Here is a 25,102-nt window from a genome sequence, read left to right as displayed (position 1 = left end):
AGGGGGCGGAGATAGGAGTGGCAGAGAATAAAAATCCTATAAAACAGTTGCTGACTTACTACTCTAGGAATTAGTTGACTTACTTGATTAAAATCTAGCAAGCTAAGGGGGAGGGGTGTAGCCCACCCAATAGAATGTTTGTCCAGAGTGTTAAAAGCCCCGGGTTTGGTGGCCCATGGGCTGTAGTTTGAATACTTGGGAAGTAGATGCAGGAAAATCTAGAACTTGAAAGTTTTCTATTGAGTTCTATCCAGCCTGGAATACATTTTAAAACCAACCAAACAGCCAACCTAGCTTAGACAGATAGACATCATTTTTATCAATTTTCCTTTCCTATATGGTGAGGGTTTCTGCTTCTCTCCCCTTTCCTCTTCTTTATCTTTTATTTCTTTTTGAGTCAGGGTCTCAGTGTGCAAGATGGGTTCTTGCTTGTGCTCCTCCTGTCTCAGCCTCCCAGACTGAGATTGTGGAAGTGCATCCTGCTCAGCCACCTTCTTAATTCTCTCTGCTCTGCAGCGATGTGGTTTAGGCTTGCTCTGCACATTTTGAGCATGAGCTCCTGTTAAACTATAGCCAGCCCCTAAAGTGCTTTGAAATGTTCACTTCAGCATCTAATTGCTCATACATTGCTTTTAAAAAGAAAATTGGCTGTTCATATTTGCAAGGTCTTTAATTTTCAATACTATCATTTGTCTCTGCTTAATTTTAGACAAATCAATTTGTATTTTCAAAGTATTTACAGATTGTAGCTAAGAAAACAAACACTTCACTAAGCTAGTAAGACTCTTAAGGATGCATATCATTCTTCCATAACTGATTTGTCTGCCTTTCTGTGTTCTGCTCAAAAGCTGAATTATGCAGAGGGAATGGAATAGTCAGTATGAAGTGTGGAATAAAGTGGAGAGAAAGTAAAGTATTTCATAAGTCTAGTAATTGTGATGTTAATACCTTAAAAGTTTCAGGGTTGTTGAAAATCATTACTGCTTAGTTGCTGTGTTCAGAGAGTTGGCATTAAAAACTGTTTTTTTCTTTGTTTTGATTTGGTTTGGTTTGGTTTGGTTTGGTTTGGTTTTTTTGAGACAGGAGTTTCTCTGTGTAGCCCTGACTGTCCTGGAACTCACTTTTTAGACCACACTGGCCTCGAATTCAGAAATCCGCCTGCCTCCGCCTCCCAGGTGCTGGGATCACAGGCGTGCACCACCACCACCCGCCTAAAAGCTGTTGAATAGACAGAAATCATGGCATGTCACTGCAATCTTCTCAGGAGGCTGAAGCAGGAGGATAGTGAGTTTGAGTGTCATCTGGACTACATAAGGGGCATATGAGAAGGTGGCTCAGAAAAGAAAATAAGACTTTAGCTGGGTGGTGGCACACATGCCCAGTTCTCATGAGGCAGACAGAGGTAGGCAGATCCCTTGTGTTTAGAGGCCAGTCTAATCTACAGATACAGCCAGGACTACACAAAGAAGCCCTGTTTCAAAAACTAAACAAAACAAACATAAATAGACTCTTGATAAAAACAGCTTAAAGAGAAGGGTTTTTTAATTTTAAAAGTATTTTATTTGTATGAGTATTTTGCCTGCACACGTGTCTGTACCAGGTACGTGCCTGGTGTTCAGAGAAGCTGGAAAGGGCATCACATCCTCTGGATCTGGAGTTAAGCACTGTTGTGAGCTGTTGTGTGGGTGCTGGGAATTGAACCCAGGTCGTCTGAAAGAGCAGCCAGCAGCCAGTACTTTTAACCACGGAAACATTTCTCCAGTTGAAGAAAGGGTTTATCTGGCTCACAGTTCATGGGTACAGTCCATCCTGGGGAGGAAGTTCTAAAGGCCGCTTGAGGCAGCTGGTCAGGTTGTATCTGCACAGGAAGCTGAGAACAGAGAGTATCCACATCCAGTTATCATCCTCCTTTTTCATCCAGCTCAGAAACCAAGCCCAGAAAAGGAATGGTGTTGCCCTCCTTTAGGATAGGTCTTCCCACCTTAAACAAATCAAGGTAATGCCGTGTGGGTGTGCCATGTTCTAACTTAATCCAAATAACCTTGTAGGTATACCTAGAGGTTTAGGTGATTACTGTCATAGTGGTCATCAATATTACGCTCAGGCTGTCCTGGAACTTAGTACATAGCTGGCCTTGGACTCTGCAGCCCTCTAGTCTAGGCCTTTTTTTTTGTTGTTGTTTGTTTTTTGTTTTGATTTTTGGTTTGTGGTTGTTTTGTTTTTTCAAGACAGGGTTTCTCTGTATAGCCCTGGCTGTCCTGGAACTCACTCTGTAGACCAAGCTGGCCCAAACTCAGAAATCCACCTGCCTCTGCCGCCCAGAGTGCTGGGATCACAGGCATGCGCCACCACTACCACCTGGCATAGTCTAGGCCTTTTAAATAAGGCATGCAAGGGACCATTTATTTATTTGTGTGAGCACACCAGAAGAGGGCATCAGAACCCATTATAGATGGTTGTGAGCCACCCTGTGGTTACTGGGAATTGAACACAGGACCTCTGGAAGAGCACTTAACCACTGAGCCATCTCTTCCACCCTGGCAATAATTCTTTAAATGAGGTTGGTCAAACAGTTTTTTTTTTAAAATTCTCTATAATAATAATAATAATAATATCTTACAATGAGCTAGACACTCTAAGCACGTTGCATGCATTAATTCCAGCAGCAGTCCTGTTAGTGTATCATTCCCTTTTTAATAGATCAGTCATCCTGCCAAGGGACCCAGTGATTTGTGGAGCAATGGTTTGAACCCAAGTGGTGGGGTTCCCTGGGCTAAGAACTGCACATGGCGGTGCATGCCTTTTTATGTCTTGTGGACCAGTGGATTGGAAATGTGTCCACATTGCAGGATCTAGGGGCTTTAGGGAGGGGTGGAGAGTGTTTTGCCTGCATTGTCTGTATGTGTACCACGTGGTGTCTGGAGGCCAGGGGAGGATTCCTTGGCACTAGAGTTAAGGACCTTTATAGTAAGTTGCCGTGTAGGCACTGGGAACCAAACCTGGGTCCTCTGCAAGAACAGCAGGTACCATAATTGCTGAGCACCAGGCCTTGTTTTCTTGTTTTTTATCAGAACTCTACTATTTAACCACGGGCTTTTGCCTAATGTAGTATTGAAGTTTGTTGTAGGTTTGGTCAAGTTTTCCAACTTCAGAAAAATTTATGGTACTTTAAAAATGAACTAGAAAGCTGGGTGTGGTGGCATACGCCTGTAATCCCAGCACTTGGGAGGCTGTGGCAGGGGATTTCTGAGTTCGAGGCCAGCCTGGTCTACAAAGTGAGTTCTAGGACAGCCAGGGCTACACAGAGAAACCCTGTCTCCAAAACCAAAAAAAAAAAAAAAGAACTAGAAAGCAGTTACCACTACCACACCATTAGCAGCTATTTCCTGTATCCCCTCCCTTACCCTATGAGGTCTTGCAGTGTGGCCAGCATTCTCAAACAAGAAGCAGTCCCTGCCTCGGCTTTCTGAATGCTAGGATGTGATACTATGTGATATCCTGCTTAGCTGTCTCTTACTAGGAAGACACATGAGATATTCAAGGTGTCATCATATCACAATGAAACCATGGTAATGTCAACTTTAAAACAAAACTAAAAGTAGAGTCTGACTTTTTTTTTTTTTTTGGGCATCCATTGTGTTTTCAACTGAGAGAAGGTATTTGTACCTGACTCCCATTTGGAGAGAATAAGAAAACCTACCTTCCTCATACAGCTTTCTTTTGCCTGCAAATATAAATTTTGGCATTTGGCATTGGCAGGGAAAAAATTATTTATTTATGTATTTATTCAGTTGGTTTACAGTGGTAAAACTTAATATTTCTTAACCTTGGCTGTAAAAGCTATACTTATTAATCAACCCCTCTCCCCCAATAATGGCTTGTCTCTCTTTTCCCTTTGTTGTGTTGTGCTGAAATTACAGTTAGGACCCCATGTATGTATTCTATTGCTGAATTATATATATCACCAGCCCACTCACCCCCTTTTATTTTTTAAGTGTTTGAGATAAGGTCTGAAGTAAAATTGGCCAGGCTACCCTTGAATTTGAGCTATTTTTCCTTCAGCATCCAGCCAACCTACACCACCAGGTCCAGCTGTTTTTTGTTATTTTGATTTTTGTTTTTGTTTTTTGTTTTTTTCGAGACAGGGTTTCTCTGTATAGCCCTGGCTGTCCTGGAACTAACTCTGTAGACCAGGCTGGCCGGTGTTATTTTGATTTTTTTAAGATTGGATTTCATGTATTCCAGACTAGCCTAGAACTTGCTGTGGAGGATGGCCTTACATTTCAGATCTTCCTGCCTTCTGCCTTTAATTTTCAAATTAAAATCCATTTTAGATTTCAGTTTGAAAAGTTCTTTCCTTTTAGAGGTTTGTCAATTACTAAACATCCAGTTATTGTACCAAGTATCAAACACTAAAAGTAGTAATAGAAAAAAGTCTTTCGCTGGGCAGTGGTGGTGCACGTCTTTAATCCCAGCACTTGGGAGGCAGTGGCAGGTGGATTTCTGAGTTTGAGGCCAGCCTGGTCTACAGAGTGAGTTCCAGGACAGCCAGGGCTACACAGAGAAACCCTGTCTTGGGGAAGAAAAGAAAAGAAAAGAAAAAAGTCTCCCCCCCCCCTTTTTTTTTGCTAGACCAGTCTCTAGTGTGTAGGTAAAATGTTGCTTTCTCACTGAATATTGAAGGGAAAACTACTTTATTCATTTGTCTAATTTTAAGGTATAATTTATATAACAAAATTCAGCACTTTGAAATTTAGTGACTTTTAATATATTCAAAGCCATGTTGCCAACACCAGCAATTACAAAAGAAGTTTTTCATAACCAGTGAAAGAATCCTGGGTATCTTTGTAAGTCAGTAGCTAACGGGTTTGCCTAGCCTTCACAGGGCCGTGGATCCAACAAGGGCCTCCTATCCTGGGTGGGACAGTGTGTGGGTGTCGTCTCAGCACTGAGGAGCTAGAGCTAGAGGACCTTGATTCTGTAGTGAGTGCAAGGCTTATGACTGCCTAACAAAACACAGAACAAACTGCGTTGTAGGCTTACCTCATTTCATTATCTTTATCTTCACTTACAAGTCTTTTATATTTCATCCAACTTAACACAGAATTGTATTTTCTGGCCTGCTCTCTGAAGTATGTACGATCACTGATTCTTTTATTAGCTTTACCAGTATCTACTTAGTGGTTTGAGAGCCCTTCCTCTTCCTCCAGATTGGTTTTTTTGTGTGGGCTTTGGTCTTCTTCTGTATTTATTTTTGAAACAGTAATCTGTGAATTGTCACCTTCTCACACTGAAATGTCTAAACCGATCTTGAGGGTTCTAGGGGTCTCTTGTGGGTAGGATTGGGTTCCAACTCCATCTACTATATAGGACCTGGGGAGATGGCTCAGTGAGCAAAAATGCTGGCTGCCAAGCCTGACAAACTGAGCTCACTTCTGGGACCACCATTGTAAAGAGAGAAGAGACTTGTGCAAGTTGTCGTCTGACCGCCACACCCATGTGTAGTTCACACACATGCATGCACAGAAAATAAGTGCATCTTCCTTTCATCTTACTTCATTGACGGCTCCTCTCTGTGCTTCCTCTCTTCCCTATGCAGTTTCTATGTTTATTCATCACAGTGATGCATTTTCCTGCTCCTGAGTTAAATCATGCCTGGGTATCTAGTGAGGAATGATGATTAACTTAGTTCTCTCAATACTGGATAAATTCCAAATTACATGAATGTTGGGTGATAGCTACTCAGTAGGAAAAGAATCCTCGAACAAGTTTTCTGTTTCCATTGACTGTTTCTTTGCTTAGAGTTTACCAGTTGTAGGATAACTGAGAGGTGTTGACTTCATAGCTGACACTGATTTTTCCAGTGTAGAAGTTTTGAAAGGCTCAAAAGTGGCTGACATGGCCCTGCCTGTAGATAAGAATAAGATGTTCTTGTGATACTTCAGAACTTGGCTTGGCTTGGCTTCAGTCCTGCAGATTTGTAGGCTGTTGGTTTAGCTTAGGAGGACTTCATACTCTAGTATAACTTTAAGTAATCATTTCATATTAGAAATAAATCTAATGTGATCCATAGTCTACCGTTGTAGATGTTTTTGTCTATATTTCTGTAAGATGTTTTTAGAGGTGGTTCTGAGGATTAAATAGTTTATGTGAAGATACAAATTAGTTTCAAGGATTAATCCCTACATGAGCCTCTTTACATACGTATTCTTTTTTCTGATTGTTTATTTGTTTTTTGGACTTGGTTTTTTTTCCCCCAAGATAGGATTTCTCTGTATAGCCCTGGCTGTCCTGGAACTCACTCTGTAGACCAGGCTGGCCTCGAACTCAGAAATCCGCCTGCCTCTGACTCCCAGAGTGCTGGGATTACAGGCGTGCACCACCGCCACCCGGCTTACATATGTATTTTTGCTAAATCTATCTAGCTTTCTTGGATTGTTTTATTTCTTGTTTTTATTTATTTAGTTTTGAGACAAGATCTTACTATGTAGCCATGGCAGCCCTGGAACTCAAAGAGGTCCTTCTGTCTCTGTATCCTGAGTGCTAGGATTAAAGGTATAAACCACCATGCCCAACTTTATCTAAGCTTTTCAAAACGTTTTTTTATTACCCTTAAATATATGTCAAGTGTATATGAGAATGTGCACCTGAATGCAGCTGCCTGTGGAGCCCAGAGGTGTTGGACCCCCTTGAAGCTGGAACAGCCACTGGCCCTTCCAATGAATTTAACAGTTCATTTCCTGAAATCCCGGAACATTAAGGTTTGACTGTTTCCCAAGTAGTTTAGCTAGGATCTTGAGGATTCTTTTTGTGGTTTTAGGGTACATGCTGTTAATATATGTGTGTTATTCAGTCCTTTCAACAGAGGAATCGATTTACTCCAAACATTTTTTTAAGTCTAGTGTTTGTACTGATTTAAGGAGTTGAGACCAACATACAGTGCAGAAAATCACCGTAAGCCACCCACTGACTGGTGTGCTTTCTTCCTGCTTTCCTCTGTGGCTGTTCCATCGCCCAAGTCTCAACAGGATACCTGTTCAAACAATGGGGCTGGCCTCTCCCCGGATTAAACTTGTCCTCGTTCCAAATTAAGACTCATTTCCTTTTTCAGTAAACTCAGCATGTATATAATAGTCTCTTTTAAGTTACCTTTATTATGTTACATATCTATTTTAATTTATAATGTGTAAGGTTTTTTGTTTTTCCGTTTTGTTTGTTTTGGTCTGTTTGTTTAAACCAGGGTAGCCCAGATTCTTTTCAAACTTAAAAATTCTTGCCTCCACTTCTCAAGTTTTTGAGAGGGAAATGCCACCATACCTAGCTACTATTTGAGTGGTTTTTTTTTTTGTTTGAGACAGGGTCTCAGTTAGCCCATACCATGCTTGAATTGGAGGCTGAATGGCAGGCTTTTAAACTCTGAACCTTCTGTCTCAAACTTCAAAGTGCTGGAATAACAGCTATGTGCCACCAGCCCCAGGTGAGTGCTAAGAAATGTATACAGTTGTGAACACTTGTTCCTTCACTGAAGCCTAACACTTAGAATTGCCTAACAATTCTAACACTGTTTCAAAGTGAGCTTCACTGCAGAGTAAATACCTCGCTTTGGTGCTAACATTATGGGTCTAGTGTCTTTTTCTTAGGGGTTTAGCTGTGCTCACTATTTCTGGAGGTATACTCAAATGTTTCTTAAAGTAAGTTCTAAACAGTAGATTTGTTCAAACATGGGACATTTTTGCAATCCCCCTGGCCTTCTCCTTAACATTAAATGTTAGCGTTACTCTTTTCCTTCTTTAAAGTTAATTATGAAAAAAAAAAAAGTTAATTCTGCATGTTGTCAATTGCCAAGGTAAAGAGGCCATGCCATTTTCAAAACAGGATTACTTAAAAGGCTCTTGTGGTTTTCTACTTGATTTTATCTTGCTTTGTAGAATTAGTATTTAGATACACAGTTTATATGTATATTAGTATTAAATAGTATTATTTAATTAGATACAAAACTCAACAGAAAAGTAACTCATTGAAAGATGTCTTCCATCTCTGTTTCAGGATATCAGTCACCTTAAAGCCTTGTAGAATGCTTGCCTAGCATGCACAAGACCTTGGATTTGAGTGCCAGCACTTTATAGTTTATATAGTTTATGATATTAATATATAACAATATATATTAGTTTATAGGTATATAAACCAGTTATTCTAAGGGTGGTGTTTATGATTTTTGTGACCCAAACTGGTAACATGACGTGAGTTCACATTTATATTTTTAATTTTTTACATTTGTTTTATTTATTGATGTTGTGTATGTATCTGTATGAAATATACACATGCCATAGTTGGTATATGGATAGCTGAAAACAGTTTCTTGAGAGTTGGTTCTCCCCTACCCTGTGTATTCAAGGGGTTGAAGATAGGTCCTCAGGTTTAGTGGCAAGCACCTTTTATCATGGAGCAATCTAACTGGCCCCTATTTTTTTTTAAATTTATGAATTATTATGTGCATGTGAATGCAGGCATGTGTGTGCAATGGCATGCACGTGGAAGTCAGAGTTGGTGCTGTTCGGGATCCAGCAGTGCTTTTACCTGCTGAGCCATTCACTGGCCCTCAGTATGTGTCCTTATTACCTGCTGGGGAATCCTCTGGGTATATGCCCAGGAGTGGTATAGCAGGGTCCTCCGGAAGTGTCATTCCCGGTTCACTTGCCTCACCCTTACCTCCTTACATGAGTCAGGATTTCACTTGGTTGCTCTGGCTGGCTTCCTTCACACCCTCCTCCTGTCTTAGCTTCCTGGGTAGTTGGAATAGAGCAGATAGCACCATGTTCCAAATTTTGTTTCTCAAGCTGTTTAATTTCAAATTCTGTTGCTTTATTTCTGGTTTTTTTTTCCCCCTCTTTTGTGGGTATGAGTGTTTTTGATGCATGTGTATGTGAATGTGGCATCTTTGGGAGCTAGAAGAGTGGTATTGGGGTCCTCCTAGGAACTAGAATTAAAGAGTTAGGATCTGCCATGTGAATACTGGGAACCAAACCTGGGTCCTCTATAAGAGGACTTTATAACTTTTTTTTTTTTAAATCTAAAACCAGGGACTGGTGAGATGGCTCAGTGGTTAAGAGCACTGACTGCTCTTCTGAAGGTCCTGAGTTCAAATCCCAGCACCCACATGGTGGCTCACAACCATCCGTAAAGAGATCTGACATCCTTTTCTGGGGGTGTCTGAAGACAGCTACAGTGTACTTATATACTTTAAAAAAGAAATCTAAAACCAAACTAAACAAAACAAAGGATGACCTTGTTGGACATCAATGAGAGGAGAAGCCCTTGGTCCTGTGAAGGCTTGGCGCCCCAGTGTAGGGGAATGCCAGGATAGGGAAGTGGGAGTGGGGTGGGTTGGTGAGCAGGAGAAGGGGGGATGGGTTGGGGGTTTTTGGAGGGGAGATGAGGAAAGGGAATAACATTTAAAATGTGAATAAAGTATCTAATAAAAAAAACCCAAAGATATTAAAAAATCTAAAGCCAAACTAAATAATCTTTGAGGAAGAGAACAGACACAAAGAGTGATCTTTGAGGAAACAAGAGGCCTGCCTCAGGTATCATTCCCCGGGAGCTGTCCGTCTTATTTTTGAGATAGGGATCTGGACCTGGTTGATCAGCTAGGCTGGCTGATCGAGAGCCCTGAAACCTGCGTGTCTTTGTCTCCACGGTACTGGGATGATTAATGCATGCCTGGCTTTTGCCCAGTGCAGGGTATTAGAGCCAGATCATTTTACGCTGGAGCTCTCTCCCAGTCCTAAACAGTTAGTATTGAGGCCATGTTCATGATTGACATCAACCTGAGTTTGAGATCAGCTACAACTACATAGTAAAACAGCTTTTAAACATGAAAGAAGGTTGAAGGAAGGAAAGAGCAAAATTGGGGAAGGGGGAAAGGGATGGAAGGTGGACAGATTATCAAAGCAGCTTAGAAGAGCAACAAACAGAGCCTGCTGTCTTTGGTTCTTGGATTTGGTCCCTGTGTCTGACTATATGCAGAAGGCTGTTGAGCAGAAGTGCAACTGATTTGTGAATGTTGCAACAGTCTGTCCCATCACCATTCCCCAACCCCACCCTGTCCCCACACAGTCTCTACCATTTACAGCCACTCTCTGGCTTCCTAAATCCTTAGATGTACATTTCTGGGAGTTCTCATCTATTTTCAGCTGGTCACTTCCTTTTCCCCCGTGGAGATGTTCATTCCTTCCACCAGTATAAGATTGAAACTCATGTGGGTACTTTGGATTGGGCCCATGCTGGTTGATGAGACAGCATAAGGTAATTGTGTCTTCTACAACTGGTCTTCTGCAGAAAGTGTACTTCTGAAGTATAGTGGTACATAGTAGTATTTAGGATTCTTTAAACTAGCATTAGATTTTCCAGATGAAATGCTGGCATTTGGGCAGCTAAAATATGACTTGTGGCTTAGTTTTATTTTCTAATACTCAAGAGCAGAATGCTAATTTTTTTTTTTTTTTTTTTTTTTTTTTTTGGGAATGTGATGTGTGGTTCTGTACAGTAGAAGCACAAAACCTGGGGCCAGATTGTTTTATCTTGACGTATGCTTCAGTTAAAATAATAGCTTGAACACCCTCAATTTACCTTTTTGTGTGTGTGTGTGTGTGTGTGTGTGTGTGTGTAATATTTGTATATTTGCATACTGGTAGCTCCAGGATGGTTAAAATGCAAGGACAGTCTAACATAATGCTGAGCTATATAGTGTAGGTTCTTACTGCTAATTGATTTTACAAAGATTCTACTTCACTATAAAATACCTTACTGTATGTATCCTACTGAGTTGAAATTTTGAATCAGTTACACAGGATACATAATGCTAAGTAACAAAAATAAATAAATGAAATAAATAAATCATTTGAAAGCCAATGTTACCTGTTTACCAACAGTGTTTAGGAAAGTGGGAATTTCATACTAGAATCAATATGTAAAATCAAGATGTAAAATTTTCTGTGAGCTAAAAGGTAAAACAGCTAATTCTGGAACCAGCAAAATGTCATGGTGGGTGTCTTAGTCAGGGTTTCTATTCCTGCACAAACAGGACCAAGAAACAAGTTGGGGAGGAAAGGGTTTATTTGGCTTACAGTTCCAAACTGCTGATCACCAAAGGAAGTCAGGACTAGAACTCAAGCAGGTCAGGAAGCAGGAGCTGATGCAGAGGCCATGGAGGGATGTTCCTTACTGGCTTGCTTCTCCTGGCTTGCTCAGCCTGCTCTCTTATAGAACCAGCCCAGGGATGGTACCACCCACAAGCCCCCCCCCCCATCACTAATTGAGAAATGCCTTAACAGTTGGATCTCATGGAGGCGCTTCCCCAACTAATGCTCCTTTCTCTGTGATAATTCCAGCCTGTGTCAAGTTGACACACAAAACCAGCCAGTAGAGTGGGTAAAGGAGTCTGCTTCCAAGTCTGATACCCTGAGAATGATCCCAAGGACTCATAGTAGGAGAGAACTGACTTTTTTTTTTTTTAAGATTTATTTATTATATGTAAGTACACTGTAGTTGTCTTCAGACACTCCAGAAGAGGGAGTCAGATCTCATTACAGATGGTTGTGAGCCACCATGTGGTTGCTGGGATTTGAACTCAGGACCTTTGGAAGAGCAGTCAGTGCTCTTAACCACTGAGCCATCTTTCCAGCCTGAGAACTGACTCTTTCTTGCTCTACTTCCTATATCCCCCCTTCCTTTTGTTTTGTTTTGTTTCTTTTTAAAAGACAAGGGTTTCTCTGTGTAGCCCTGACTGGCCTAGTCTCCTTCTGTACACCAGGCTGGCCTTGAACTCAGATCTGTCTGCTTTTCCTTCTGAACTCTGGGATCAAAGTTATTTGTGCTACTATGCTGGGCCACATTTCCTCCTCTTTAGTGGGGTGTTGGGTTTTGCCTCTTTGCTTTGGGTTTTACTGTATGTGTATGTGTGTCCTGTGTCTATTGTGAGAAGGCATATATGGACATCAGAGGAAAGTTTGTAGAAAAAGTTGGCTTTCTCCTTTCATTATGAGTTCTGGAAATGAGCAGATCATCAGGTGTGGTACCAAATGAATTCACTCCTTGAGCTGTCTCATTGGCCCATGTGTCTTAATTCTTTTCTGGAACTAAATTATGCTGTTGGCATAATTGGATTGATTGCAGATTTAGACCAACATCACACCAAGAAATTGGATGTTTTACCAAAAAATTGAGCTGCCCTACTTCCCTATCTTCTGTATGTTGCTTGAAGCACAGATGTTAGGGACATCTATAGGCACTGCATTGTGTTGTGGTTGCTGCATTTTGAGATCTGAATTCAACTGAAAGAAACACTGCACTCGCTTTGATAGCACATAGGCTGAAACTCCAGCAGTAAAGAGACATGGTTGAGTTGTCCCTGCTCTGCTCTCCGTGATCACTAGCTTCTGGGGTGCGAATGTTTTCAGTGCAAGTTGTGAAGAATGATGCAGCCAGGCTGAGGAATGGAGCCAACAGTGCCACTGTCAGTGACAAGTGCATACCTTACACAGTTTTAGGGCTGTTTTTTGTTTTTGCTTTTTGTTGGGTTTTGATTTGGGTTGTGTGAGACAGAGGTTCTCTATATAACAGCTCGGGTTGTCTTGGAGGAACTTGCTACGAGACCAGTCTCATAGAAGTTGGCCTGCCTCTGCCTCCCAATTGTCAGACCTAAAGGCGTGTGCCATCATGCCCAGCTTAGTTTTAGGACTCTTCCTAGAAAGAACATTTTTGAATATGACTGGTTGTGATTTTGGTTCTAGGAGTATAACTAATTTCATGTAAATTAATTTCATATTTTATGAACAAGTTAAAAACCCAAAAACTTGGAACTTGGGTATGGTGATACATACATGCCTGTGATTCGCTCTGCTGAAGCAGGAGCAAGATTTAGAGGTCAGCCTGGGCTAAACAGCTATGTCTTCCTCAAAAACGAACAGCAGTCACAAACACCAAAACTAGATTTCTTTTTTGTTTTTGTTTTTGTTTTTTTTTTCCCGAGACAGGGTTTCTCTGTATAGCCCTGGCTGTCCTGGAACTTACTTTGTAGACCAGGCTGTCCTCGAACTCAGAGATCCACCTGCCTCTGCCTCCCAAGTGCTGAGATTAAAGGCGTGTGCCACCACCGCCTGGCCTCAAAACTAGATTTCATTGGTAACAAATTTCTTCCTTGTTTAGAGAATGTACTGGGAGCACAATCTATATATAGGCTAATTCCCCTGGGCCAAAAAACTATCAAACAGTACTTATAAGCCTTGGAGAAATTAAAGTGCTTAGTAAGTTTAGTGCCAGAGTTTTTGGTGTTCAGGGCAGTCCTTAATTTTAAAGATATCCTACAAATATGTTTTCTCCTCATAAGATATAACACTCCAAGCTGCATAGCTGATTTTCAGCTCGGTAGTATGAATTTAATACTATATTGAAATGATTTTATACTATGTAGAAGGTCTTTGATAAGAGATTATAATTGACTTAATTTGTTCTTCCCCACTTAGTTCCACAGGGCTCCACCCCATTCCCAGTGTTAGTAATTTCCTGTCCTGCTTTGCTTTCTATTGCTGTGATGAGCACCACGACTAGAAGCAACTTGAGGAGGAAAGGGCTTAGGGCTTGTCTTGTCGCCAGAGGCCAAGGGAGGAGCTGAAGCAGAGACCTGGGAGGAACACTGCTTACAGCGCTGTTTCCCATCTCTTGCTCAGTTTGCTTTCTCATGGGGTGGTATTTAATCCCTCCCCCAAAGTGTGCTGGGCCTTTTACGCCAGTAATTAGCCAAGAAAATGCCCCCCCCCCCCCAGACTTGCCCATAGACAGTCTAAGGGGGGCATTTTCTCAATTGAGGTTCCTCTTCTCAGATAATTCATTTGTGTCAAGTTGACAAAAAACTAGCCAGCATGTCCCCTTTTCACTTCTCTAATTTTAGAGACCTTATAGTTACCAAGCAACCAAGGCAGCTTTAGGTAATTTGAGCAGGAACAGCTTCTCTTAGGCATCTCAATCTTCAGGAGAGTCAAAGAGCTAGCGAGTAAGAGTTGGACAGCTGTGATTTCACTGCATTGGCACGTTCAGGGTGCTCTGTGCTGCCTGTGATCCTGATTGGACGCTGCTGTTCCAACTCTTCTACTGTTTGTTGCCTTGGTGCTGATTAACTACTGATGGTTTTTCTAGAATGGACTCTTCTGATTGTTTAAATTTTGGCACACAGGTAGACAAGAGTTTTATGTAGCCTGGGTTGGCGTAAATTTGATGTGTAGCTGAGGATAACTTTGAATTCCTGATCCTTTTGCTTCTGACACCCAAGTATTTGATATTACAGGAGAGTGCCTGTATCAAAAATTGAGGAATTACTATTTTAACTTCTATTGAGGTGGTGAGGAGATGCATAAAAGTTTGTTGGTGGGTGTATTTGTGTGTCTAGAGTTGTGTGCTGATGGCCATACAAGGGTGTTTACTTGTGAAGCAGACAAAGGAATGATGGATGAAACAGTGAATATATACAAGTCTGATTTTGCTGTTACTTTACCATGTAGTCTCTTACTGTGGCCATCATTTTGTTACCTCACTTTTCCGTGTTTTTCTATGGCTCCAGCTCCGACATAATAGTAAGGAAGGAAATATGTGTGAACAAAGGAAAATATGAATGATTGGGGGAATTTTTTTTTACCAAAGTTCAAATTGATTCAGTTTTGCTAATGTGTTAAGTGGGATATTAAGTTTATCACATAGAACTAACATTTAACAAGCAGCTCCCCATAAAATATGTAGGCTGGACCTACTCCCACCACCACCAACAAACACACACACACACACACACAACAGAAGTGCAGCTTGGTCTTAATGCGGATCCCTCAACAACTAGACAGGCTGACCCTGAGTCTGTTGCCTGTGTGTGGATCCTGTTCCCCTAACTGGGCCTCACTGGGAGAGAGTCCTGTAGAGAGAGACTTGCTGTGCTGGGGGATAGGGGTGGTGGTCATACCCAGAGAGAGCTCCCCGTTTTCAGAGGAGAAGTCGAGGAAGGGGGAGGACCAGAGAGGGGAGGGGGTCTGATTGGTATGTTAAGTGAGAAAATAAATAATTTTTAAAAACCAGCTTGTCAAATTTATTTGTTTTAGACACCTGGCCTACAGGAGTCTTAGTGAAGTGTTACTAAGATCTTTTTCTTTTAGTGAGCAATGAAAACTCCTTTTTGAAATAACAAGCACCAGATACTCAATATGAAGCAGTTTGTGACCTTGCAAGTGTAGGTCCCTGATTGAGAGCAGAGAACTTCTATGACCGTGAACACAAGTCTCCCTCCTTCTCTTCATCGGCTGAGTAATGGAGGGTTACAGTCTTTTTTAAAAATGATTTATTTTTATCTTATGAGTGTTTTGTTTGTGTACCACAGTTACAAATGGTTGTTAGCTGCCATGTGGGAGGTTGGGAATTGAACCTGGGTCCTCTGGAAGAGCAGCAGCCAGTGCTGTTGGAGCCAGTGCTCCGAAATCTCTCCACCCAGCCCACTAACTTCCCATTGTCGGGTTGCTCCCCCAGCAGTCCCATGCTTCAGAACCCTCACGGCCTTTTGTGGTGCACGTTAGGCACATCCACACTTGGCTGCCATGCTTTTCTCTCTGGAACCCAATCGAATTTCCGCGTGAAGGAAAACAACGCAAACTTAGTTCAAAAACAATGCTAACTCACTCTCTGGGCGCAACAACTAGAATCCTATTCTTGTAAGCCATAATCCTGGTGGATCCGCCATTGAAACTTGGAGTCACTAGTAGCTACATCTTGTGGACAGAGGAAGAGAGGAAGCAGGAGAGAGTTACGGGCTTTTTGGACAGGGATAGGAGCGGGCAAGCATGGAGCTGGCGGCATAGCAGCCCACCAGTGGGAACTTAGTGGGACTTAGAGCTGGGTGGAGAGATTTTGGAGCTGAGTCTGGGAATCTCCACGAGATTAGAATCGGCCGGCCGTTGCTTGCTACTGCATAGCCGGCTGGCCGGACAGAGAGTAGCTGTGTATAGCGTGGGGACTTGCGGTTTCCCACAACATCAAAAAACAACAGAAAAAAAATGTTTCTGGTGCATGGCCTTGTCATGGTTGCCTGCAAGTTAGGCAGTTTGGCAGTTAATTTTTTATTCTAAATGTCCAGGTTCGGTGGCACTAGCTATACTACAAGATATTAGCAGGCCCAGTTCTGGTCATCTGTAGCTGGGCCTACGCTTCTGTTTTGAAAGAAAAAAAATATTGTATTTTATTTCTTAAACTTTCATTTAGGCTTTGGGGATACCAGTATTGGTAAAATTGTTCCTGAGACACATTTTTTTATTTTTGTTTTTTCGTTTTTGTTTTTGTAGCCCTGGCTGTCCTGGAACTCACCCTGTAGACCAGGCTGGCCTTGAACTCAGCAATCCACCTACCTGCCTTAGCCTCCCAAGTGCTGAGATTAACGGCATGCGCCACCACTGCCCGACCACAGTTTATTAGAAGTAGAAAAATTGAATGCAAATTACTGAGGTCTTTTTTGTTTTTTGAGACAGGGCTTCTCTGCATGGTTGTACTAGAACACATTCTAGACCAGGCTGGCCTCAAGAAATCCGACTGCCTCTATCCCCTTAGCACTGGGATTAAAGGCATTTGCATCCAGCTAAAGTCTTATTTCTTTATGTTTTGAGTTTTAAGTTTTGAAATTATAAAAATAAGTTCAACTGGGTGTGGTAGTGCATACCTCTATTTTCAGCACCAGGGAGGCAGAAGCCAGTATGGTCTTTCTTTATATAGTGAGTTCTAGGACATATAGGGCTACACGGTGAGACCCGATTCCCTCCACCCCCCAAAAAAGGAATGTTAAGTGTTTTTGTTACCTCACCCACCCAATTAGGAACTAGAGAAAATGAAAATGGAGTCAGTTAACTGCCTTGAATTTAATTTCAGAGCTGGATATATTTGAAGGACAGTGTTACCATCAAGAGTTTTGTGGCACACCTGTAATCCCATCACTTGGGAGGCAGAGGCAGGTGGATTTCTGAGTTCGAGGCCAGCCTGGTTTATAGAGTGAGTTCCAGGACAGCCAGGACTACACAGAGAAACCCTGTCTTGAAAAACCAAAAAATAAAAATAAATAAATTAAAAAAAAAAAGTTTTGTGGGTGTTTTATGAATGAGTAGGGTATACATCTTAAACTGTGGTATTACTATTTGGAAGCCTTCCAGAAAACAAAAAGATGGAGGTTTAAAGTACTTATTTGCCGTGAAGCTTAATATATCTTTAGGAATCAATCAGCAAGAGTCCTAATCTGGTCATAGCTTTTTACAACTTCTGTTAAGACCGTTGATATTCAAGTTCTGAAATGAACCTTCCAAGACTAGCAAATCTAACTCTGGGAATAGTGATATATTTTTATATGGGTGCCGGGGAGACAATCTCAGGTCTTCACGTGTGTGCAGCAATACAGTTAATGGTCAACCTCCAAACTGCAGAAACTAACCTCTACCCTTCCTTAGAGAAGGGAGGGAAGGAAGACGGGGAGAGACATGTGTTTTACATTCTACTGTCTGAAATCAGAGCACCATAGTTCACACCTGTGACCTCAAAGACTGACAGGAAGGAGGGCTGCCATGACTGTAAGGTCAGTGTGTGTAGAGCGTTCTAGGAAAGAGGGGTCCAGTCTTTTGGGCACTCCAGGAAGCACTGGCAGAGGCAGGTGCATCTCCACATTCCGTGCTAGCCAGGTTTACATAGTTCTATGGGTCCTCTAGAGTTAGAGGGTGAGACCGTGCCTCAAAAGAACAAAAAGTTGAGACTTCATTATATAGTATAAAGTCATGGGTTTGTGGAATATCAAAAATGGGCAAATGGTTTGCTGTTTTGAAATTATAATAGATAATTCGAAGTCAGTATGATTAGTATAGCATATTTCAACCAAAGATTCTTTCCCTGTCTTTCATTTGTGTTAATAAACTGTACCTTCTCAGTAAAATGGAAGAAAAGTGACATTTATTGCTTAAATGTACTTCTTTCATGAACTGGTGAATAAAGGTCTAAAAGTAGCCCTTTCTTTTTTTTTGGGGGGGGGGGATTCTCTGTGTAGCTCTGGCTGTCCTGGAACTCACTCTGTAGACCAGGCTGGCCTCGAACTCAGAAATCCGCCTGCCTCTGCCTCCCAGAGTGCTAGGATTACAGTTGTACGCCACCACCATCCTGCTGAGTAGCCCTTTCTTAACTCGAGTGCTCCTTATTGCCCCAGCAGACCAGTTGGACCTTTTAGTTCCCTGTCAATTATTTGCCTGTCTGTACTATAGAGATTAAGAAACCAGGTGGACTAGAGCCCAACGCCTGCATCCAGTCTTGGCTCTGCTGTTTCCTACTTTGGTTCTTTTCCAGCTGGTTACCTTTGTTCCACCTTTATTGAGTGAGTATGCGGATTGAGTGTGTTAATTCATGGAGAACATCTTTTGGCATGGATCACTGTCTTCATTCTTATCTGTTAACAGTGCTTGTGTGCTTATCCTTAGGGAGCTAACAGGTATGTGTAAACTCTAAGCATGGGTGTGTTAGGTGTGCTTATTTGGGAGATAGTAGATAAGGAAATTAAAAAATTAAGCCTAACTTACAGGGACATTTTATTAAGATATTTTCCCTTTGGTCAGTGGTTGGATTAACCTTAAATGCTAATTACTCTCTGCTCCTCTTTCTTCCTCTACCCCCTCTCAGGCTGGCCTCACTGTTTAAAATCTTCACGCCTGAGCTTTTCCCGAATGCTGGGATTGCAGGCAGAAGATACCATGTCTGCCTTTAAATGTGTTTTGAGGTAGAGGTTTCCAATTTTGCACTCACTGTCATTACTAGCTGGGGTTCTTGTCATCAGATAGAGTAGGTAGGGCAAGTAAGCCAAAGCCCTTGTGCTAACTTGAGTGATGGGAAAGAGCGGGAAAGCGGAAATCCAGGAGAGGTTTTCCTTCTGTGTGCAGACCTGAGAAACAACCTGATTATGCATCTCTGCTTAGCCTTTCAGAACGTCACAGAAGTGTCCATTTCTAACCCATAAGTAGCATCTGCTCCCCCCTCCCCTGTTGCTTAGCATTCCTAAGTGGAGTAGAATTTCTTTTTTACCTGCTTGCTACTTACTGGTAGAATGGACCCAGGGCCTTTTCTATGGTTCTTTGAATTTCTATGGAATTTTTCTTTGGAGACAAGTTCTCTATCCTAGACTGACCCTTCAGTTCACTTTGTGGCTAAGGATGACCTTGAATTCTTGTTTTCTTGTCTCTATCTTCTGGCATATATGGTGTTAGGGATTGAGCTTAGAGCTCCTTGCATGCCAAGAAGAGTGCTCTACCAACTGAGCCGCATAAGGCTTTTTGACAAAAAGCCTTACACTATATTAAAATCTCAAATTTAGTGCTTGGTAACCTCCCCTCTCCCCTCCTTTGAATATGGCAACCCCGAATTCCAGAGGGTAGAGGAGAAGGAGAGTGTGTTGTAAACCATTTTCTTTTGATTTTTGGATAAGCACAATCAAAGGGTCCCCTTGGGCCAGTGGCTTCTGGGATTATAGGAGGCAAAGAAGGCAGCAGCATACAGAGACATGAGGCCTGGCTTAGTTTGCTTGATTGCTTGCATTAGTTTTCTTACCTTTTTTTTTTTTTTTTTTTTTTAAGATTTATTATATGTAAGTACACTGTAGTTGTCTTCAGACACCCAGAAGAGGGCATCAGATCTCATTATGGATGGTTGTGAGCCACCATGTGGTTGTGAGATTTGAACTCAGGACCTTCAGAAGAGCAGTCAGTACTCTTAACTGCTGAGCCATCACTCCAACCCACATTAGTTTTCTTAAACTCTTAAAAAGGTGCATTTGAAGTCTGGATCAGAATGGGCCCCCTTTAAGGACTTTGACATTAGTGCCAATCTTAGCTTAGAGAAGTGACCATATGGTACAATTTGAAGAGAGGAAAAAAAAAAGACTTCACCTATTGGAGTAAAATAACATTTTAAAGAGTATTTTATGTTTTTGTCTACTCTGTTGATGTCTTATGTCCACTAGAGGGTGGTGTTCACTGGAAGAATTAAAATGGTTTCTTGGTGATTAGCCAGTATTTCATCATGTAGTTAGGTGCCTTGCTTTTTCTGTTTTTTAAAACCCAAGACATCATTTTTACACAATGTTTTGATTGCAGCAGACAGCAATTCTGACCTAAAGGGACTGGCAGAGAGCCTTCATGACCTATATCAGACCTATATGATTCCATATCTTCTTATATTACTTACAGAGTATTTTTGAGTAGAAAACAGTGATAAAGTTGCTCTACAAAAATTTACCCACATATATGAAGTTAACTTGCTCTTAATGACCTATCAGTAATAAACGTCTCTTGTTTTTTACTCTGTAGGTGCTAGCTTCTATGGCTGTGGAGCAGTTGAAATTGATACATGTGTTCAGTGTAGATTAAAAGCTGGACTTGTGAAGGCTCAGTGTGAAAAAAGGTTCAAATTTTCTGTTAGCCATTATATATTGATGACATGTTGAGGTAGCATTTTGGGTTAAATGAAAAATATAAATTTATCCTTTTTACAAAAATTACTATTTTAAGAAAGGGGATATTGACTTACTTGGTAGTTGGTAGAGGCATGTTTAAAAATACTATTCTGCCAATTATTATGATGCACAGTTTTAATTCCAGCACTTGGGAGACAGAAGCAGGTGGATTTTTTTCTTGAGCTCCAGCTCAAAAAGCTTGGTCTATGACTTCCTGTCTCAAAATGAAATACAAATACTATGAGACAGGGTTTCTCTGTGTAGCCCAGACTGCCTGTCCTGGAACTCACTCTGTGGACCAGGCTGCTCTCAAATTCAAGAGTTCTGGCTTCTTTTGCTCCAAAGTGCTGAGATTAAAGACATGACCACAGGTTCAAATGTGTCTTAAATAAGTATTGCAGTTTCTGTACATGACATAATGTGAAGTGTGACGTGCAGTCTCTGTCTCTCTGTCTCTCTGTCTCTCTCTGTCTCTGTCTCTGTCTCTCTCTCTCTCTCTCTCTCTCTCTCTCTGTCTCTCTCTCTCTCTCTCCCCCCCTCCCCTCCTTGTTTGTTTTTCAAGACAGGGTTTCTCTGTGTAGTCCTGGCTGTCCTGGAACTCACTCTGTAGACCAGGATTTGCCTCCCAAGTGCTGAGATTACAGGCGTGCACTACCACACCCAGCTCAGATTTCTTTTTCTTAAAAAATTTTATTTATAGGTTAAAATTTTTTGTTTTAGCTGGGCAGTGGTGGTACATGCTTTTAATCTCAGCACTCAGGAGGCAAAGGCAGACAGATCTTTGTAAATTCAAGGGAGGCCTGGTCTACAGAGTTTGTACTAGGGCAGCCACACAGAGAAAGCCAATCCAAAACAAACAAACAAAAACAACCTTAAATTGCAAGTTTTTTTTTTTAAAGCGCACAGTTTTAAAAAAAAAAAAAATCCTAAAAGTTGCTGAAATCAAGACCTTTCCCTGTCAGTGCTTTCTCTCCCCTCTACATTCCTGGTTTGGGTCAAGGATAGTGCTGGGTTATAACCATGCCCAGTTAGGTTAAGTGGTGCTGGGGACCAAAGGGCTCCTACAAGTCAGCCGAGCCCTCTCAGCATCACCTGCAGCACAGCCTTTTCCTTTTCGTTAAAGGGAAACATGATTTTTTCTTTTTTTAAAGGATTTGTTTATAATTTACTATATTTGTACATTTGTCTGCATGCACGAGGCATCCACAAAGCCCCGAAGAGGGAATTGGAGCCCCCGGAAATAGAGATGGTTGTGAGATAGATACCTGGTATGGGTGCTGGCAATCAGAGCTCAGCAAGGAGACTCCAGGTCTGAGGAGAAAAAATGTCTTACACATTCCCTTTGGCATTCATAAATTTTAGGCTTCACTCTGGTGCTGTCATTAAGCAGAATGAGGATTATTTGAGCACAGGTTGTCAGTCTAGTAGCCAGGACTGGTAGTGCATGGACACTTAGTGACCAGTGGACCAGTAGAGTTATTTTTGTTGGATATACTGGATAAAGGCTAATCCACATCTAGGTGTGCGGCAGTGTGAGATGTTATTATGCTATAGCTAAATGACCAGATCGTGGGGGCGGGGTGCCCTCTGACTGGGTGAAAGGTGCATAGTAAAACGTAATCAAAGCCAGGAGTGGTGGTGCCTGCCTGTGATTCTAGTACTCTAGTGACAGGGGCAGATCTTGTGTTTGAGGCCAGCCAGGTCTACATAATGAATTCCAGGAGTTACATGTTGAGACTATCCAAAAAATTAAAGTAAAAAAAAAAAAAAGAAAGAAAGAAAAAGAAAAGAACAAACAAAACTTTTATAAATCAATCACTTGTGAGAGTTACCATTTACTATTTTGGCAATTATTACTTGGTTTTTGTAGGAAAAAGGGTGGAAGCAAGAACCACCCGCACCTGTGTGGAGGAGGTCAGAGGGCTTTGATGGTAGAACTCAGGCTGTCAGGGTTGTGTGCCAAGTTGTACCTGCTGGACCGACTCACTGGCCCAACAACTGATATTTCTTGATTGGGGTTGACCAAGGATAACTGCAGCTGTGTGAAGACAAATTGTGTGCAAGGGGGAAGTACCATACCTATATGAAATATAAACAGCGGGCTTGCTCAGAAACAGTTAAACAAGTAAAGCAGTAGGAACTTCATCTTTGTCACTTAAAGAAACCACACTGTACTTTACTGTCTTACTGTCTTTATGACAGAAGCACTGTAAGACCCTAACCCTCACTGTTAATCTTTTTCCTTCCCTTCTTACTACTCTGGGTACAGATTCCAGACATTGGTGTTAGGGTTTTCTAGTCTCACAATTTATGCTAAGTTTGGGAAATGAAGAGTGCTTCATCAGATAAAATTATCTGTTCATTGTGTCAAATTTGTGTCAACTTGAGAGGGATGTTTTATACATCTAAAAACTAAACCACGGTGTGTATTCCAGTAAAATTTCATGATCATCATACATACTTTTTGGTTTTTGAGACAGGGTCTGGCTGTGTAGCTGGCCTGGAACCCTGCATGGCAAGAGTGTGAATGTGTAACTTGACAACGCACAGTGATTCCTGAGCTATTTTAGGATCTGATCTTGGAGGTACTCTGGGTAGCTTGTTAGAGCTTTAAATAGCTGCTCCTATGTATAATCTGAGAGTGGTGGTTACTTAGGTTCTTGGATCCTGTCCCCTCTTTTTAGCCTTTTCATGGAAACGGGATAAAACAAAGTTGAGAAAAGGCCAAAATTGAAAATTTGCCATTGTTATTTATTTCTCTGACCCTTTGCTGATCTTTAACATTTTTTCCCCTTAAAAAAAGGCTAGGGTCCCTTTTTGGTTTGTCCTGGGGAAAAAGGACAAGAGTGGTCTTTGAGGTGGAAATAGTGTCTGGTAGGTTGAGGAACTGTCAGGAGACCAAATGGGCTTGAACAGAAGCCAGGGTATGGGGATAGATGAAGGTAAACTGGAAAGGTAGGCAGAGTACAGGAGTCCATTGCAAGGCTCTGACTTTTAAATAAATGTAGAAGGTAGAACCAGGAAGTACAAGATAGCAAGGTCTAGGTTGGAAGCCTGGGATAGACTTAGGAGGTTATTTATTTAGTCTGCCAGTTAGAGTTTGTGGAGACTTGACCAGAGGGGTGGGCGTGGTGAGACACTGTATGCTCCTAGGTAGACTTCTGGACCCTTTTTGTCTTTGCTGGAGAACCAACCTAGGGGGTACACACAGTCTGTTTGCTTCTGATCTTTACTACAGGGAGCCTTTGGGTTTTTCAAGTAGTTAAAGTCAGGCTAGATACATAACCTATGGGAGATGACCAGTCAGTGATGGATCTACTGACTTGGGGAAAATTTGGCTGTGGGGATGGGGGGGGTGTGTGTCAGAAAGTTAAGTTTAGATTAGGTTAAATTGGATTGCTATGTTACTCTTTTTCCATTGTACTAAATTGTTAAAGCTGGGTGCTCACAAAGAAAAGAGTTTTAGAGGTTGATAGTGCAAGATCGGTCAGCTCAGTCCTTTTGTGCTGTATCATGACACGGCAGAAGATGACAAGTGGTTAGCTTGGCTTCATTTTATAACAATCTGTCAGGAGAGCCAGCTTGGTTAGTCCAGGCCTGGTTCCCTCTTATTAGTAAAAATAAAAGAGAATGTGTATGATTTGGGAAAGGTCCAAAAAGGAAAAGACTGACTCTGGAGAGGTGTTGGAGTGATGTTTGGGGAAGGTGAGGAAAGGGCTGTGCTCAGGGAGAAAGAGCTATTCTCTTGTAGTTCAGAGTCAGGGTACACGGTACAGAGGCGGGGACATGTGCAGATGCCATCATGGAAACGGAAAGGATGTATGCCTTCTCATGAAATAGGAAGCAGAGCTTCAGTTAGAAGCAGGATGAAGATAGACATTTAGGGGTTTCAAGAGAGTTGTGGAAAAATAGTATGTGGTATAATTATTGGAGAGCATTAAAGGCCCTTCAGAGATTGTCAGTTTTAGAGTCTTCCAGCATTTGCCTGTACACACTGCCTTCTTTTCCTCCATCTTCTGTCTCTTGCTCCCATTTAAGCACCCTGGAGGTGTTCTTGATTCTTCCTCCTCAAAGACAGGATTTTAGCTATATAGCTGTGGCTGACCTTGAGCTCAGAGATGTGCTTGCCTCTGCCTAAGCACTGGGATCCAAGGGTGTATGAGCCGTTGCTGCCACACCCAGTTTCCTAGGCTTGTTCTTTTCTGCAGCACCTCTGTGATAGCGCTGTGTCCATGGTTCCACCAGATGCAGTTGGAAAGTCCTATGGCAAAGTGTTATCTTTATGGAACAAGAATTTTGTCATTCTTCCCTATTTTGTGTATTGCTACTTACATAACATTCCCACTGTATTAAGCACTGCAAGTCATCTAGAGATGGTTTGAAACATACAGGAAGATTTCTGTAGTTTAGATACTGTATTATTTTATGTAAGAGACTTGAGCATCCAGACATTTTGGTATTATTGAGGATTCTAGACCTCATCTGCCCCGGACTACAAAGAATGACCTAATTTTTTTAGAAGAGTTCAATGGCTTGTTTTTTTTGTGTTTT

The 25,102-nt window shown here is 41.7% G+C and overlaps 1 protein-coding gene across 1 annotated transcript in view; it reads left to right on the top strand.

Moving 5' to 3' along the window:
- Ube2n (ubiquitin conjugating enzyme E2 N) overlaps positions 1-25,102 on the top strand; it is a 35,237-nt gene that overhangs the window by 4,989 nt on the left and 5,146 nt on the right. The window lies entirely within an intron of this gene.

This window comes from Apodemus sylvaticus, chromosome 20, assembly GCF_947179515.1.
Source record: "Apodemus sylvaticus chromosome 20, mApoSyl1.1, whole genome shotgun sequence".
Taxonomy (NCBI): domain Eukaryota; kingdom Metazoa; phylum Chordata; class Mammalia; order Rodentia; family Muridae; genus Apodemus; species Apodemus sylvaticus.
Note: the sequence above shows the minus strand (reverse complement) of the source record. Positions and strands in the feature narration are given on the sequence as shown.